Source organism: Ambystoma mexicanum, chromosome 4q (assembly GCF_040938575.1).
Source record: "Ambystoma mexicanum isolate Mex_15411 chromosome 4q, UKY_AmexF1_1, whole genome shotgun sequence".
In the NCBI taxonomy this organism is placed as follows: Eukaryota; Metazoa; Chordata; class Amphibia; order Caudata; family Ambystomatidae; genus Ambystoma; species Ambystoma mexicanum.
The window spans coordinates 595271512-595291415 of record NC_090928.1 but is presented as its reverse complement, the minus strand read 5'-3'; positions in this window follow the sequence as shown (position 1 = coordinate 595291415).

Genomic DNA, 19904 nt, shown 5'->3' with positions numbered 1-19904 from the left:
CAGTGCACCCTGAGATAAATCTAGGAAAGGCCTTAGAGGCCCCTGCTGATGTCTGGCTGTTAAGTAGAGCAGGGTTGGCCTCAGACCGTGGTCTGGTGTGAGCAAAATGCCCTCATGGCCAGGCTCTCTGGTACCACCCTTACCAGGAACCGAAGTTCCCGCTAGTCGAAGCACAGTATTAGACCCACAGGGATCCTTGCCACGAATGCCAGTACAAATCTCCTCCGGGCTCGCTCCGGTACTACAGTGGCTATCTACAACAGCCCCCTGGAAGGAGCCCGCCCACCTCTGCTAATCCTGGGAAGGATGTCACCTGGACAGGGTGCCGAAGTAACGAGAGCTGTACTTACCCTCTTGGATCTGATGAAGTGCCTGAGGTGAATCAGCACTGATAACTGAAAGATGTCTTCCCACCTCGTCAGTCGACTGTTGAGGGACTTATACAAAAGTGGGCCGCCAGAGCGCACACATGCATGCCAGTGGTGAAGAAGGTGCAAACACTCTAAGCAAAGAGTGTGAGGGCCCACTGCTGAGAACGACCCGTGATACTCGGAGCACACAGGGAAAACATTTTTCTGGTATAAATGGGAGTAAGCAAGGGGGGGGGATGCACCATGGGGAAGCACTGAATAAAAGGAAGAAAAGAAGAGGGCTGCATCAGGTGTCTGACGCAGAGATTGAGGAGAAGGAGAGCGGAAGGCAGGGTGTAAGGCATGGTCACCTACATGAGCGTGGCCCAGTCCCTACTCTTGCCATTCTTAAAGGCAAAGCACACTTGGGCTTGCCATGGCTCAGTCTTGTCCGTGCTCCGTGGGAACTCCCATAAGTGTGGAGGAAAGGGGACGAGAAGTAGGAGGAAAGTCTACTTACAATCTAAGGAATACTCCACAGATGGTTATTTCTGTTGATCCCTCTGTTCATCCTATTCATTGGCACCGAATATGTGCATGATTTCACTACAACGCTGGTGGAGGACAACGATAATGCTAACGATGATAATAGAGGGAAAATCGCTGCATATTATGCTCCATATTATTACAGCCACGACCACCAGGTTGGAACCTGGATCTAGCGGCAACCTGTGCATTGTAGGTGCATGTTGGGGAGAATTCTCTTATAAGGCTAATTTCCCAAACCTAGTGAGTCCGCCAGCAGCTTTACTGGATTTTTGGGGTTTGTTTTTTTCTCCTGCTAAGAGTGAGACTCTTTTCCTCCCACTCTTAGGCATGATTTGAGGTATGTCTTTGACTTTTTGTGTGCTTATGGGCTATGGGGTCTTTTACTCCGTAGGGTATCAATCTGTTTTTCATGTGTGTTACACAGCCCCCTCAGTGCAGTAACACAGGGGTGTCATAGTGACCCCCAAACATAGACTCCATACCCTGGGACTGAATACTGTCTCCCAGGGCATGTAAAGTCACCATTGACTTTACTAGTCCAAAATTGTGAACAGAACCATTACAAACCATCATATTGTGGAAGTACTGGAAGGGGTTAATTCGATTGCCCCTGGGTCTGTTTTCAAGGGGGCACGGTCCAGTCCCCCCCCTTGTCGGGCAGTGGTTACTACGCAAAATATTCCACCGGAATATTTCCTATGGGATTTTCCCATTGATTTTAAACGCACCACTTTTTGGTGCAATGTTAAAGATACCGCCGATTTATTTATTTAATATTAAATCAACGGTGGGGTCTTTTTTCCAGAACTCTTTTCTAAAATGGCGTTCGTGTCCGTCTCTGTAACTCCAACCAAGGTCGGGCCCTTTGTTCCACTTTTTGGCGGGCTTTTCCACAGAAGCCCTCCAAATGGTGCCACTCTGTCTGGGTTCCACAGGATGTGTGGGGAGGGTGAATTGGCACCCTGGACTGCATTGCCTTAGCAACCCAAGTCGCACTCTATTCTGATTGGCCCAGTGGTGAGCCGCCTGGCTCACCGCTTAGCATGTTTGAGTGACAGCTAGGCTGTTGAATGGGGGTTTTTCTGCATAAAAGCAGGGCTTTTGGGACTGGAACTTCACAAGTCGCCACAGGACCTAAGAATCCGAAGATGGAAGAAGCTGAGCCATCTGCAACAACGACACCACCGGTGGAGCCCTGCTGCAACAAACTCGCCACTTTGCCAACGACAAGAGAAGATCTTCTGCTGGAGGAGTCTTCTTCCTCTGAGCTGGTGGGACCAACCAGTTCGCCCCTTTCGTCTTCCAAAATAGTCTCTTGGTCGAATCACCCGTGCCAAGCACCCCGGCGGCCGGATAGCCAAGCTTCACCACTTTGACCGCAAATAAAAGGAACGCACCTTTTTAACCGGCGAACTCCGCGGCTGGTTTCATCCGTGTGCAGTGCAACGACTCCAAGTGTCCTTCTCGACGAGACCCTCTCTTCCCCTGGTCGAAACAATGAACTGCAACCACTGCCAGGAACAACTGCCACCGCTGGAGCTTCCTCTCTCTTTAAGGTACTGTGTTATGCCTGGCCTCCCTTTCTTCGGTTTGCCCAAGGCGACCCTTAAGTCCTTGGCTTTCCAACTGGGTTGGCCCCAGACCTTCTAACTTTAACTTCTTGAATCACCCCAACCTATTTTGAACATTCTGCAAAGACTTTTAGTGCATTTTAAACTGTGTGATCTTGGGCACATTTCGTCTTGCTCCCTTTAAAGTGGGCCTGGCCTATGAACTTTGGCTCTACAGTGTATACTGCCTTTACTCCCTTGCTTTGAACTTCTAAAAGTGTTGGGACCTGTTTTATTTCTATGTTCTGCCTTTTTCTCTCCCTTTAACTTAACTATTGGAGTGCCATCTAGGTTAAGCTCTCACATCTGTTTTAAGAAATCATGGTGTTTTAACTCTGACTTGTCTAATAACTATCTAGGGAGGTGTGTATACTTTACCTGACTGTGTTTTAACTTGCTTTTGATTTAGAGTGCTAGTGTATTGCCTAAAGTGTGTTTTAAATAAATAATTATATACTTTTGATACAACGCTCTGGTCAGTGTTTGTTTGCTCTACTGTGTTTTTAGCCCTATTGTGTATACTCTATATACTGCCCTACTCTTCTTGAGAGAAGTCTGACTGCTCAGCCACAGCTACCAGGTAAATCTGGGTGGTGCAGACTGCTACCAATTGGGTTAACCGCTTACTCCTGTAGTCTTAACCTTTTTGCAGTGTTCCCCAAGGGAACTGCACAGGATTCTGCCTAACAGTGCACATTCATAAGACGTGGATACAAACTCCTTACTGGATTACGCAGTCTCCAGAGCTATATTAATGGAGAGCCGGCAAATCAGAGCCTGATGGTAGAGCCACTTATTAGTGGTAATTTTAGAGAAGGTTTGACATGCTCACCAGAATTACCCATATTCACTGAAGATGACCATAACCTAAATGTATTACCTTCTACTCCTAAATCAATCATGGGCTCACCATCGCAACCACTGCATTGTACCCTAAATAGTTTGGATACACTATGTCAGGACATGAATTAAGATGACCAAACAGATTTTGATCCATTTAGAAGTGGTGCTGATTATTCCCCATAGAGAGCAGGTCCCTGATGATAGTTGACACAACTATAGCAAAGTGTGATGGCAACAAGTATAGTTCCCAGCTTAAATCTAGCTAGCAATGCATTCTGTCAAGCTAAAGCACATGGTGAAGAGCCATGCACACACACATCCTCTGCTGAGGCAAGACTCTTAGAAGTTTTGCCTAATCAGGATAAAAATAAGACATTGGAAAAGAAGTCTCAAAGGAAATAACGGATTAAAAAGGAAAGAAAAGAAAATGAATGTTGTGTAGATGGTGCCTCTGTCCATAAACTAGCAGAGAATGATGCTGGTAGATATTCTCGCCTTGTTGCCCAATCGAAGGGAAGAAAGACCCTTAAAGCTAACTCTATGCAGAGGATTTTAAAAGCAAGGCTTATTGGCCATGCCGTAGAGGATGAGGTGTCATTTAATGAGGCTTGTAAGAATGGGACTGATAAAGCGGATAACTGTGCATCACACAGCAGTTTAAATGAACATTTGCAAATGGAACTTGAAGATTTTGGAATGGATGACCATAGTATGGAAGAAATGTGCCCTCTAAATTCCCACCTTCAGAACGTGGTTCTAGATTAAGAGGGAAGACGCACGTTATTAGCTAGAAAGAACGTGTTGGTGGCAAGAACTTTTTTCTTGGTCATGGACAAGAGAAGTTATCATGATGAAGAACTTTCATTTCCTGTTCCTTCAACAATATTGCTCATCCCAAAAATATTTCCAAAGTAAACAGATTACCCCATAAACTTCACACATTCATTACATTCACTTGCCATAAGTACTCGTAACCAATGACCTAGATGGGATGGAATATTTTGAAAATGGCAATAGGAATATAACCAGTGTCTATTGTAACACTAATAATGTGGTTAACATAAGTTTTTGTTATCAGAATAACTTTTTGAGAATGGGTCATGAATGGAGCAATGATGATATTCTACCGTGGGAGGATACACCAATTAAGGATTATGTACCCATCTATTGAAATCATTAGTAAAAGTGGGAAATTGATAGTTATATGGAGATTAATAAAACGGCACACCCAATAGCACTGTGCAAAGCAGAAGTGGCTGTGGCTGCCTGGTGCTCTACAGCCAGAGCAAAAACAGCACCCCTGATTTGATCTGCCTGTTCTCATGAAACACGATGTTAGGGAGAATTCTCATAAATGGTTGATTTCCCTTACCCTTTCAACTAAGGTAAAGTCCCCCAGCAGCTTTGCTGGATTTCTAGGATTTCTTTTTCCACCTGGTAAGAGTGTGAGCCTTTTTTCCCACTCTAACATGTGTTTTGCTATATGTATTTCTACCTTCTGTGTGATCTTGGGCACTGGAGCCTCACCTACTCCCTGTGCGCCACTTTTTGTGTGCGTTACACAGCACCTTCAGTGCAGTGACACAGGGTTGTCTTTGAGATTTCCCACTGACTCAATTTTTCTAGGGCTGACTACTGTCCCCCAGAAACAGGTAAAGTTGCCATTAACTTTATATAGTCACTTTAAACCACAGACCCAGAACACCCCATCTTACATGGAGTATTGGAAAGGATTAACTCTTGCCCCTTTTTGAATCTTTGCCTCTTGGAGCCTTGTTTCGCTCCCTTAACATTAAGACTTGGCTGGTGGCAGTGGTATCTACCCTAACTTTTCTACCGCGGTTATCTTACATAACGTGGTAATGTTTTAGGCTATTATATTAGCCTCGAACATAAAACCTGCTTCACCATATATGTTTTATTTTGGTTCCGGGTGGGTTTAATCGCCATTTCTTTTTGTTAGTCTTTCTCCCGTTTTTCTCTGCGCTGTCTTTTCGCGGGCTTCTGCACAGAAGCCCTCCTTAAGGCACCTGATAGTCTAGGTAGGCAGGATGTGAGGGAGGGGTCTTCGGACCCCTGCCATGGGTTCCCTTGGTAACCCAAGTTGCACTCTTGTCTGATGGCTAAGGGGACTGGCCTTGCCAGGCCAGCACCCTGCTGTGTGATTGACAGCCAGGCTGTATGAATGGGGGGAAAACTGCATAAAAAGCAGGTCTGGGACTGGAAAAGCAGAGCCGCCACTGGAACGAAAGAACCAATGAGGAACTGGAAGAAGAGGACCCCTACAATGACTGAACCGCCCGGTGAAGCGCTGCTGCAGGTCCGAATCTCCAAATCCGATGACAGAGAAGATCCTCCAGGAAACTTCTTCCCTTGAGCTGGTGGGACCAACCAGTTTGCCCAAACTACAAGCCAGGACCCCTCCTGTGGTCGAATTCTCTGTACAGAGCTACAGTGGGCCGGATAGCCAGGAAGGTTGGACCCTGCTTGGGTTTTAAGGAGCGCACCTTTTATTCGTTGTTTGGCGCTGCTTCTGGTTTCTTCCCTGGGTAGTGCAGGATCCTCCAGTCTTCCTACTTCTGATCAGTCCGACAGTCGCTTCAGGAACCGTGAGCCTGCAGGAACTACCAGGAATGTCTGCCTCAGCTATAGCCCCCCTCTCCGTTTTAAGGTACTGTGCAAATCCGTGTGTGCGTTTCCCTCAGCCGCAGTGAAAGTGTTTGAAATCTTTCTCCAATCCGAGGGCTTGTCCTCCTCTTCTCTTTGAACTATCTTTTCTACCAACCAACCTTGTCCGGAATCTGTGCCACGAACTTTACCGCGAACTACTCTGAACTGTGTGATCTTGAGCAAAAGAATTTTGACCTATTGACTTTGGCCCTAAGCCTTTTCTAGCTGATCTCACTGTAGTCTATCTTGTTCAACTGCTCAGAATACTTACTTGGTTTTGCCTAATTGCTGAAAACTTTCTCTTTTCCTCCCTTTTAAAAATGGATGGAGTGCCATTTCGCTCCCACTTCATGTCGTGAGCTTAACTTGTCTGGAATTTAAGGGAAGTGGTGTGGTGTATTTATGATTGTGATTTTGACCTTGCTAGAATAGTGAAATGTTATACAACTGTTGAGTAAATAAATATATATTCTTTTACTTAGAAATCTTGAGTCAGTGTTTGCCTGAATCATAGTAATTGCTGTCCTTTGTGTAACTATTTCACTTACTCTTGAGATAAGTCTGGCTGCTCCGCTACTGCTACCACTATAACTGTGTAGGACAGGCTTGTACCAAAGGTGAAATTGTACTGTCACTTGTAGTCTTAATTGTGTGTAGTTTTCCCAAAGGGTACGGCATATAATTCTGCCTAACACACGAGGAGACAGGCATTCTGCTAATCACCTCAATGAACTAAAGAAAATTTGTGAGAACAATAGTTTTCTAATTCAAGAGAGTTGGCATTTCACTCCCTTTTCGAATCAATGGTATTACTATGCTAATGAATTTGGCAATAAAGAGTATTTGTGGCCACCATTAGGGCGGTTTACTAACGGGCACTAGTTCCAAAGATCAGATAAAGAAACTTAACACCTATTATAACAATTGAAATATTATTATTGGTGACGTTAATTGGAAACTGAGGGATAATGCTGTCAAATTGTTGATGGTTAATGTCTAGGGCTGCTCTCCCCCGCGCCTGGTGGTAAGGAAACAGAAAATATCACGATTTGTTTAAGCGAATTGGCAGACCCATGAATTAGTAGTCATGGGTGGTAACTTCATATCCATTGCACCGGTTCAGACGATGCAACCATCACCCATAACTTAAACAGCCATATTCCTCCTGGGCAATTGAAGAAGAAAGAGACCGGTAACAACCATGGTAGGAAATAGTTAGAATCTTTGATGGAATGGGTGTTTCTAATGTTAAATTTTCAGACTATTGGTGATCAACCTGGTAATTATACTTGGGATATGGGTGCTAAAGACACTACCATTGATTACTTTTTCATACACAAAAGACCATCTCAAATTACATCGTCTTGTGATTGGATGTAAGGCTAGCAGTGATGATTTTATTTTGAAAAGAACCTTGCAATTTGGAACTTGGCAAGCATAAATAAACCGGTAAGCGCTACAATGGTGAATGAGGGGAATAGAATCAATTGGACTATGCATAATATAAGTGCTATCACTAAACATATGAATAGCGTGAGACAAAATGGTGCAGTGGATAAAACCGTTAACTGTGAAATTAGGTTGCAAAGGGCATGCTTTCATGAAAAAGACATTTGTAACCAGAATATCTATGACGCAAAGATAGTGCAAGAAAGACTATTAGCTATACTAGACATAGGTAGCAAAATATTTGCCACAATATGGTTAAAATAATTGACCAGGTGGCTTAAAAGCAGGGGTTTGTTGAGTCCGTTTCAGACTGGCTTTCAAAATGGTTCTACTGCCACTCACAACCTTCTTGCACTGTAAGGAAGACCTCCAGACACAAGAAAAAGCAATCCTCTGAGGAAGAAGACTTGGTGCACCTCTTTGTAAGGGAAACAAGGTTAATTTTGTATACAAAAAGGTGACGGAGGGTGCAGTAGAACCCAACTGCCACAGAGCACTCTGGGTTAGTTCAAATCAGACAGATCATTATAAGAAAAATCGTCACTCGTGACGTACACAATATACAGTGCTCATTCCCAACCTTCATTGGCCACCCCTATATACATAATACAAGTCCCCTATAAAATCTTGACAGATTGGCCGCATCTAATCTACTCCTCCCCCCTAGCATGTGGTCTTCTGCTCGGCCACCGTGGGTTCAGCAATGATTGGCGGCCTCTGGGATTGTTACTCTCCCCATGTGCCTAGTCACGTGGTGTGCACCTGATCATTCGCATGAGCTCAGTGGATACTTTTGAGGTCAATTTGGCCCTCTAGAATAAAGAAGTGCTTCTCGTGATCGCAGACATGCAGGTGCCCCAGCCATGACTTCGCGGTGCAGAACTGAATTTGTTGGCATCACCCCTTGCACCTCGTAGTATAAATCATGGGACAGCTCATTCTGTGCACGCCCCTTGTCAGTTGCCCCTCCCTGTAGCTTCCCCTAGGCCTCCCCAGGACCACACTAATCAGCCAAATTGGGAAGGATTTAAGTGTTCTAATTGTGAGCATCTGGCAATTCAAACAGGGGGGGTGCTAGTGCCCTAAATGTGGGCTGGGTCTTTTGCCAGTTTAGGACCTCTACTCTATGGGGTTCTCCTTTGGGGCAGGTGCAGCCTTACCATGCTCTGCCATTCACATTCCTTTCTGGTTTCGCGTACCTGCAACATAATACAATTATGTTTTAGCTTCCCAGATGGAAGGCCTCCTCGTTCAGATCCCTGGCTGGGGAATGGGATAGGAAAGTGATTCAGGACTTCTTGCCATGTTGTGCTTCTACCCCCATCCCCTGCCCCTCCCCCCCATGGCCTGTTGATAACTAGGCCTCACTCTAATATGGTGGTGCTTCAGTATTCCCTGCATCATGGACTGGGGTTGGCCTTATGTTATTCTTATCCCCCCTTTCTCTCCCCCCGGGCCGACCTATAGTGCTACAACTTGCTACAAAAATGCCCCACATGTTACCCCTGGTTCACATGTTTTACCCCCCTGTGATCGCACACGTCCATCTTTGTGTGCATTTAATATATTTTCCTCAACCTAATTCTCTTGGGGGGGGGGGCAAGGGAGAGCTGGATGTGCATCCCTACATTACCCCCTTTAGTTAATCCTCCATTAACTAATCCAGCTTCCTCCCGAGCCCTATACTCATCATCCTTAGGTACCCACACCCTGCACACATGATGCAGGATCTCCCCTGCTTGTGCATATTTCTCCGGGGTACACGTGAAGTAGATACACCCCCCAGCCCTCGATTAATGCTAGGTCGACCCAGTGCTCTACATAATTCTCTGGATCTGGTGAAGGTGGAGTCGGAGTCCCTAGGGATCAATGGGCCAGATAATTCTCACTATGTGAGGTTTCTTTGGCTCATTTGTTTAGGCATGCCCATCCTTTGTACACTAAGAGGTGCCATACTTGCCCCTATCGAGACCATCATAGCACTGTTCGGGAGTGTCTTTACGCAGCACCGGAGGATCATTTGACATGTACAGAACATCACCAGAAGGATTACCACAATGGGGGCCAATATCTTCACCACTGCTGCGAGCCATGTCTGTGCCCATGAGAATATTGTGTCATACCAATCTTGAGCGTCAACTCCTGCTTCACTTTCCATGCCTGTCTTTAGCTTGTGAAGGGCCCCTATGATGTGCGACTGGCTCCCGTTTTCTGCATCATTTGGGCAGTGTATGTGGAACATGATAGTCTGATCATTTTGCACACGCCCCCTTCCATGGCCGTCAGCAGGTCTAGGAAATACTGGTTCTGAGGGGTCATCAACCGGATTGCACGCATCTCATTCTTGATCGCATTCAGTCCTTGTTGAATGTCATTTGCCAACTGGATCATTTCCCACCTCACGATCTGGAGCCATTTGGCATTGGTCTTGCCTGGACACCTGGTAGCATAAGGGAAGCAAAGAAGACCTCTGCCTTGGTGTACAAGCAATACTTGTCTGGAATGTCTTTCAGCAGTTTGGAGGAATCTTCAGACAGACAGTTTGATAGTCTCTTCTGTCTTCTTAATAAGTGCTTCTTTCTTCTTACTTGTGTAGCTGGGATTGGGGTTGCTTCGGGTGTGTTGTGACATGCTTGGGTGCTATTGTTAAGATGTGCTTCAGGAAGAGAATGGCTGATTGTAAAACCATCAGCGAACATGTCCCTCTCCATGATGGTGTGAGATGCATGTGAGCCTGCTGTCCACACACCCAATAGATTTCCATGATGGCCGCTGTGCCTTTGCTTCGATCAGGGCTGAATAGTGTTTTGATGCATTTGTTGTTAGTCCCCACTGAGACAGTTCCATGCCCTCAAAAACAAAACTTATACTCTTCCGCCACCTGCACTTTCACTAGCGTTTCTTTTGATTCTATCCATGTCAGTTTTGGAACATATGTAGGGCCATATAGCGAGACGGTTATTGCTGACATTCAGTATCACTTCTTTGTTTAACTCAGCCAACCCTCCTGCCGTGCAGTTCACTACCGCTTCTTGCTACCTGTTTGACACCAACAACACACCATCCATCTTTAGCAGTGGGCGCAGATTACACTGTGGGTCTTTGTCATTTTTTGCACATGTCTCTTTGTCTTTATCCATGAACACAATCCGTACTCCTGCCCCTAAAACAAGCTGCAAACCCAACATAGTACTAGATGAACCACACAATGGGCATCCAGAGATGGCATTTCATGGGGCACTAAAGTTTTGGGTACCCATGATACGTGGGGTATCAGAGAGTAGACATGGCATCTCGCATTTGACCTCTGCTTCCCCACTGAGAACATGTGACTATACCATATGTTACTGAATTCTAGGTGGTGCATATCGGTCATTGTATTGAATACAAGTCCTTTGTACTGGTCATATTCTCTCTCTTTGTCCACCCCTCTTTTACCTTGATGTTTCCATTGCAACGTGACTGCTAACTACCAGTGCCCTTTGTACGTTTATTAAGTTGTCCAAAAGACCATCTTTACGGAAAGCACCATACCCAAAAATGTCATCTTCATTTTGCATACACCCCCACTCCACTATATTACATCCCCCCCTTTATATGCCTCTGCTATATAACCTGGCTGAATGTATAGATGCATAACACTAAGACGAATCTGAAACATATGTACAACAGTGAAGTAATCATTCGATGCATGTGATGAGAAATCTGTAGAGGGCAAGAAGTATTAGTCAACTCTGCAACCCCCATGGTATGCTTTATATTTACAAATGCAGCGAATACAGACTGATAACATTCAGTGAACATCACAGTAAGGGGCATCCACATTTCTGGTTGATAGTTTTATCAGTGCTGGAGGAGATGAGGTAGCAGAGATGTGCCGAGGTAGTACGGTTGTTGCAAAGAATAAAAGCAATAATGGAGAGGCAGAAAGTAAACAAAGCAAAAAGCTAATGAATGAAAATGTTCACTTTGCACCAGCAGATTGTTCTAAGGGAATGAAAGACAATCTATTTGGTGATGCAGAATTGGGTGAAGAAGGTGCTGTATGGGAAGACCACTGGATGTCCGAGAGGTGCACCCAATATCGCAGTTTCTTAAGTTTGACTGCAAATGGAGTGGTGTATGGGCCGTTGTATCATGGCTCACTCCATATGCGGACAAAATATCTAACAAAGACGGGGTCTCCTGGGTTCAGTTGAAGGGGTGGCGAGCTTGCAGATCATGATGCAGCACTGTCTTCTTGTTCTGTTCTCCTTGGTGCTATCTGTCGAGAGATAATCTTTATTGACTTCGTTAGGTGAGGGATACATTTTAAATTCATCACCCAAAATGGACACAGATCTGCGAACATCAGAAGCACTTTGCATAGGGGAAGGTGGCGTGTGCATGCCATGCCCCGCCCCATGACTATTTCATGAGGGGGAAAGGTGTTGAGCCTTGCTGGGCTATGTCCGCATAATGGATAGGGCTAAGGACAAACAATGGACCCAATTCCTTTTAAGGGTACCACATAGTTTAGACAATTTAGCTTTTAATAGGCCATTGATCTGCTTGACAATACTGTTGGCACTTCTCTCACTAAATATTTTGTTGCTGACTTAGCGCCTGGATGTGCATAAGGTCCAGCCTCAACCAAACGGTAGAAGGGGCAAACAACAATTAAATATTGAAAGGTGTTGCACCATTCTCCAATTTCAGCAAATTCGACATGTAACTCTCTGCAGGGCCCGCTGGGGCGCAGTAGCGTGCCTCCCTTGCAGCATCTGCACTTTTTGCCCAGTGTTGTATGTTTGACAGATGATGCAATTTGCAAATGAACACATATAATAGCTCCTGCATATTGGGTACATAACAATCCTCCTGTATGTCTGTAGCGATGTGCTTCTTTGACACATGGGAGGGGTAGTGCAGCTGCTCGAATGCTACCATCACCAATTCCTGGGGCATTACCGCCTTACCTGTGAGGACCTGTCTCCATACTAAGTCAGTGGGAGATTGCTTGCACCCTCTTTACTGCCATAGACATTTTTCAGCCTGTGGTGCTTGGCTTTGTAACCTTATTACTAGGTCAACTGGTAGTATGGTATACAGGGCCTCTAATTGTAATTGCATATTTTCTATCTCTGGGTACTCTGTGTTATCTGACACTGGGAGGTAGGCAGCTATTTTGGCTGCCTGGTCTGCTGCTTTGTTACCAAGATAAACTGGATCAGTGTTATTGGTATGTGCAGCACACTTGACGAATGCTACATTGGTGGGCTTCAAAAGAGCATAAATTAACCTGCCTAGCAGCACAGCATCTTGACACCCCCGAGTGCACTGTGGCAGTGAAGTATGCTGAATCAGAGTAGATGGTAACTCAACACCATTGGGACACATCTAGTGCTTCTATCAATGCAATGAGCTCTGTAGCTTGGGCAGAGTAATGGATAGGCAGTCTCTTTTGCACTAACACTTCATATTCCCCATCCACTAAACGGACCACTGCCGCACCTGTGTGCCTTTTGCCTGTCACCTGGTCAATAGTTGCTGACCCATCAACAAAGAATACTTCCCTGTCATCAAGAGCACAGTCTCGTACCTTTGGGATGTCATTGTCTGGGCCTTCGTACTTGGCACAGTAATGCATCTCATCAGTGTCAGTGATTGGTTCAGGAAGGTGGCCGGGTTCATTGTCTTACATCAGACAATATGAATGGAGGGGCTGGACAGTATGACCTCATTTGCCAAAGCTCTGCAGTCTCCACATATAATATGACCAAACACACCATTGTAATAGAAGCAGACTTCCCTATAGCAAACACTGCCTTGAAACACTTGGGATAAGGCACGTTATAAATGCCATATCATATCAAAGGCTGCTGCAGTCAGAGCTTGTTCACGTGGGAATTGCCCCTGTATTAATGGGTTCAGCATGCTGCTGTAATATGGAAAGGCTTTGTGGCGAATAGTGCTATTTTGTGTTGAAACCGCTGTCATCATTTGGCCGTTTGAGTGTGAAAAAAGATAGAACTCTTGGGTATAGTCAAGTGCTGCTAGAACTGATGCACTGGCAATGAAGTCTTTTAATTCTTGAAAACTAGTGAGCATTTGTTACATCCATGTGATGGCTTACATGTGATTTTAACAAATCACAAAACAACAAATCAATTTTTAACGAACCAAAAACATCTAAAAAAAATAAACACATTTTTTTGGGGGGTTCAGAAATCACTTGGCCGAGGTACAATACTTCCTGTTGACAGTACTGCAGCTTTGCTCTGTCTACTTTAGATCCATTGTCAGCCAGTAATTTTAACAAGGTGATGGAGCTAACCCTGCACTGTTGTTCATTGGTGCTACAAACTAACAATTCTGGCAACATGGCTCCTGTGAACCTCTCCAGTTTGTTCACAGGGTCTGGTCGCTGCAGGTGGGTGCGGCCCGTCCGGATGTGTGCCATGAATCATCCATCCCTGCGTAGGGTCTGGGATCACTTTGGGGGTCACGAAATTTCCGCACCATCCGCGACATCCACTCCATCTGTTCGATCCGTTTGATCCACTTCATCCGTTCCATCCACTTCATCCGTTCCATCCACTTCAATCTACGACTGAAACATCATGCCAACTATTAACGCCGTGCACAGTTTTAGAACATTGCATAGTTAGGGAAGTTTGTACATCATGAGCGCACCATCAAAACAGGAGTTTTGGAGAGGTTTGATGGGTTGTAAAGTTTCACTTCTATTAGCATTAATACATCTTTGGATTATGAAAGGACAATTGCATTACAATAGTGCATAGTCGAGTTCTGTTGTATGAAAATGAAATCTGGAAAAATACAGGGAACAGTTCTAGTAATCTATATAATATTTATATTGATCTTTTTAAACAGTATGTATTGAATTATTTGAACATATGTCTCCTTTCAAATTGATGTTTGTACAATATGACATTTTATTTATCTTGCATTATGAATAAAGCATAAATATTATGAGTCTGAAAGGTGCACAACCTAGAAATTGACTGTAAAACAATACGATAAAAAAAGGCTAATGGTGTTTAGTTGCTGCAAATCAGCACTAGAATACCTCAGAATAGGCGAGGTACAGAGTTCAGAGTATTGCCAAACTTGGTTAAGTTGCCAGTACGGAGATGCATTACCATAATAGTAGTAAGGGGACGCGTTGTAAAAAGGGACTGATCCATGCTCTCATGGTTTTATACGTGAGGGGGGTTCACAGGCAATGTTTTTGCCCTCTCTAGGCCGACACGGGTGCAAATAGGGTTAAGGAAGTCTTTCGTGCCCTTTAGTCGCATGTTACAGTGGCCGTGAATGCCGGGTATGTTGGGATAGACAGTATTCTGAAGATAGAAGATCAAGTGAAATAGTGCATAAAAGTATGCCTAAGCACCAGAATACCCTTTCCAGGAAACCTAAATGTAACCACAAGGTGTACACTGAAAAGAATTACAATTATAAAGTCAGGTGAACAAAGCTACATCAACGAAGGCAGAAAGGCCGCTTGGGAATTATTTGGTTTATTTATTTAGGATTTATAAAGCGCGAACTATAGCCCGAAGGCATCAAGGCGCTGAAGGCTGGTTGCCTTAAGGCTGATGTCTGCAGAGCAAGAACTGGCAGCTACCCAAGCTGCAAAGGTTTTGACTGCCAGAAGAGGATGCTCCTGTAGCAGAGGAGGGGATGCCCAAAGCTAGAAACAGCAAATGAAGAGAGCCTGCTACCGAGTCGATCAGAGACATACCTTGCAGCCTTGCCTGCCTTTGAGAAAGAGGAAGCCAGGGCTCTACAGAAATTGGAATCTCTGACCCCCGAGACCGGCTTCCTGAGTTTGAGGACATTGTGACCCTCTCTTCTTTCGCATGAAGAATGGGGCCCAACTAAATTTTAAAGGTGCAACTCCTGGGGTGGGGGAAAGTCTACAGAGAGGGTGTGCGTCTTTAAAGCTTGGGGCCCACTGCAGGTTGGAGGTACCCAAGTGGCAGCAACCCTTTTTCTAGCTTGCGCATTAGGTACCTTTAGCAGACCACCTCATAGTTAAGTAAGCAATGGCACAGTTAACTCCTCAGTTCTAGTGGACAAGAGGTGTGTCAATGCAATTGTTGTCCAACTTGCCAGTTGTCTGCCTAGACTGGTGGTAAGTTTTAATTATCAAAGGAGTATCAAAACAGGAACACATTTCAGTGCACAGAAGGTATCTGCATTGGCTTCCGGTTGCAGCTCTAATTTTCTTTAAAAACAATGCTCTAGCACACAAATGCCTATATGGTCTAGCACCCCCTATCTAAGAGAGAAATGCATACAACAAACCTCTACACAAATTACCTGCTCTAGTGATACTATGTATCTGGCCTGCCCGCGAAGCAAATGTGCTAAAGGTTATGGTCAATCCTTTCCAGTGCAGGCAGCTTTAACGTGGAATAAGTTACCTGCTGCCCTGCTCAGTGAAAGGAACGCGTGGACATTCTGCAAAAGCTTCAAGACACTGCTTTTCAGCTGATTTCTACACTATGGGCCTCATCACGACTTCGGCGGTAATGCAGCGGATTATCCGCCGGACGTAAATAGCGCTAACGCCAAGGCCCCCGGCGGCTAATCCGCCAGATCACGAGTTATCGTGCACGTGCCCCGGCCCATGGCGGTATCGCGAATAGTGCAAATGTTTAAATCCGGCGCACCGTGCGCTACCGCCATATCGCACTCATAGCGCGCGGGAAACGCGTCACTGCCGGAACGGGAAATAAAGCGGTGGCCATCTTGGAAATCACAATCCGTCGGATATCACAGCCCCTGGAAGCCATCCACGCCATCCAACCCCAAAACATGCCTCAGGCGCGCAATAGGGGCAAGACCGCCCTGGACAGGGTGCGAAAGCCCAAATTCAGTGACCAGGAGCTAACTGTACTGGTCGAGGAGGCCGAGATACACCACGAGGAGCTGCAGCAGCACAAAACAAGTAGCCAGCGCAGAGCACAAATTTGGCGATCAATCAGCCAAAGGGTCAGTGCTGTGGGGCGCGTGCCCCGGGATGGGGAGGATTGCCACAAGCGCCTGAACGACCTGCGCGTACGAGTCCGTGGCATCCTGTCACAGCACCGGAGTGCAAGTGGGGCCACTGGAGGAGGCCCACCACCACCTCCACCCGAATTCACACCTTGGGAGGAGAAAATGACAGCCCTGATAGATGTTGGCACCATCGAGGGCATTGGTGGAGCGGAGGCAGGCACTGGCATCGAGCCAACTGCAGTTGAGTCCCACCCCCGAATACATGCAGCTGAAAGTACCACACATGCAGACCCTGAGTGAATGAATGCGAAGAAATGTGTGTGAGGTACTGCATACACCCATAAGTGAGGCCTACATCCATTGAACCGTAGTGCTGCCTAGATGACCCTGCACGTGCAGTGCATGAATGACAGGGGCAGGGGATAGACATCCATAGCCATAGGACAGCTACGTAGAGTTTGAGTGTGCATGAATACACCCCCAAAACCCAGAGCGCAGTGCACCCCAACCACGCATGCAATCTTGTCACTCCAACATTCCCATGCAGTGTAACTCCATACACACTCACAACAAGCACCACATGGCGACTGAACAGAATGCAAGTTGAATGCGTGATTGATACTGTCCTCAATCACACTTGTTGGCATGAACTGCATCATACAAATATATGTAGCATTGAACTCAAACCACACCCTATGTACCCCACAGGCACACGTCGATCCCAACCGGACGAAGATGATGGGGAGGAGGCCACACCAACACAGCGCCCACGGCAGCGCGCCTCCACCAGCACCACCACCCCACAAAGAGGCCGTACGGAAGGGAGACGACCCAGGCCAACACCCACTTCACCCCAACGCAGCCCCACCAGACAGCAGCAGCAACCACATGGCCGCAGGGAGGCCACCGCCAGCTCGCCCCAAGCCACCAGTCACAGCCCCGATGCTGAGGGACAGAGGTCTGGATCTGAGCCCGACATGGGAGAAACACTTCCACGTGGCCATCATGCCGGAGGAAAGCACTCTCCTGGAAGCAGTGAGGCCGAAGGGATGGTCACACCCCAGGGAAGCCTAAGCCCAGGCACACACCATGCACTAAGTCGACATGTGCCTGTGCGTCGTGTCCGCACACCACAGCCGGACGTGGACACGCCATCATATGGCAGCCCAGAAGACCGGCACTCTGAGCCAGGCAGCCCAGTCCAAGCTGGCGCCATGTCGCCATGCAGTCCCCCCCCCGACAGCACACAAGTCGCAGGCCAACACATGACACACCAGGGGTGCCCTTCGTCACTGGGGCAGCAGTGATGGGCCGACTCGACATTATTGAGGCAAAACAGGCCAGGGTGGAATCAATGGCCAAGGTGCAGAGCCGGCACATCAAGGCTGTCAGTGCATCTATACGGCATGGGTGCAAATACATAGCGTGGGACAATGCGTGCACACGCAGAGTCATTGAACAATGTACCGCTGCCCTGACAGGCTTCGGGCAACGAGTGAGGGAGTTGACAGAGGCAGTCTCAGCACCTGCTGAGCAAACAAGGGAGGGAAACAACCTCATGCGACAGCACATGATGGCTGCCCCTTCAGTCCCTTCGACATCGACCACACCCACGAGGGATCCCTCGAGCCATCTCCTAGGCGCCAGTCTATGCGCCGGTTTATAGACATAATTTCGAATACAAAAATCTCGAAAGTCAAAAAGTCAACAAAAAAAGTCGAAAAAAAAGTCCCCCCCGAACCCCCCCTTTTTTAAAAAAAATATCGCTAAAAAAAAATAATTCGACATTTTTTTTTCGACTTTTTTGTCTTTCGACATTTTTCATTCGAAATTATGACTGGACACCCCATGCGCCACCTAAGGGCACGCACACCAGAGGGGCCCCGAAAAGGAAAGCGCCCACGACCATCCTAGTGGTGGATGGCATCGTTATTGGTGCCCTGATAAGACACATGTGCCTATCTGTGCAGTTGTGGGTAGTTCACTGGGGGGAGGGGGGATTGTGTGCTAGGTGTTTACTGGGGGGAGGGGGGATTGTGTGCTGGGTGTTTACTGGGGGGAGGGAGAATTGTGTGCTGGGTGTTTACTGGGGGAAGGGGGGTTTGTCGGATGGAAAATAAATCACGTTAGAAAAATCACAATGCATGGACAGTAGTGATTGTTACTAATGCAATTTAATGTTGAAGTGACATATTTCTTATTTACCCCATTATCCATTTCTAAAAGAATCCATCTATCAATCCCTGTCTTGCCAACTCCCCTCCCTCAGCCCAATCCTTTGTACATGTTCAACACCTTCTGGCACTTCATCGCCCTCACTACCATCCTCGGGTGGCTGCACATGAGCATCAGGGGGCAGTGGCACATTTCTGCGACAGCAGATGTTGTGCAGCATGGCACATGTCAGTACAATTTTGCCAACTTTTTCTGGTGCATACATCATTGCCCCTCCCGTGCGGTCGAGGCACCGGAAGCGTGCCTTCAGCAGTCCAAATGCCCTCTCCACGCAGATCAGTGTACGGGCATGGCCAAGATTGTATGACCGCTCCGCCACCGTGTGTGGTCATGAGCCACGTGTACTGGGGATATCCAGAATCACCTTCAGGGGAGAGAAAGCCGGTATGGGGACAAGGTAAATCCAGTGGGTGTACAGAGCTCTGTCATCAGTGTGATTTTGCCATATTTGTCATTCGGCCTATGACATTGTGGAGTGTGCTGTCCTACGGGCACGATTGAATCAATGGGGTACTCTCCACTTGGGACGCCTCTGTTTCTGTATGTAACAGTACTCATTCACTTGTCGCAGGATAAGGGGGCCCTTCCATCTACTTCTGTATGACAGAAGTGGCTGCCTCATGTGTCATTGCAAATCCATTTGGCTACAGTTGCATTTGCTGGTCGTCACTATTCTATACTGTTCTCCATGCATTTCCCTGGCCATTTTGGAGACAGTGTTCGTGGGATGTACATTTTCATGACTCGGCCTACTTATGTGTGGTGCATTTGTGGATGTGCCAGCTTATGGCTTGGAATTTCATTACTGTCGGATGGCCAGGGTGGGATTTCTGTACTGTCTCAGTGTTGGGAGCCATGGTGCTACTCACACAGGAGGCTTTATTGTGGTGGGGCTTCCATATGTCACTGTGCTGCCACACGTCTTAAATCCTGCATGGGTGTGTTCTGCTGTGTTGGACATGTCCAAGGTTTATTGTGCAAGGTGCTTGAATGTGAATGCTGCAGTAATGCTGCTGCCTATTGGGAATAATGGATTCTGTGACGGGCACCATCAGTTGTGGATTGACATGCTTTATGGTATACATTTGTACTCGCCCAGTAGCCATGTGTGTTGGCCTAGGTGCCTTTCCATGTACGCCGGCAGGGTACTGTTGGGCAGGACTATGGAGTCGTGGGTGGATCCTGGGTA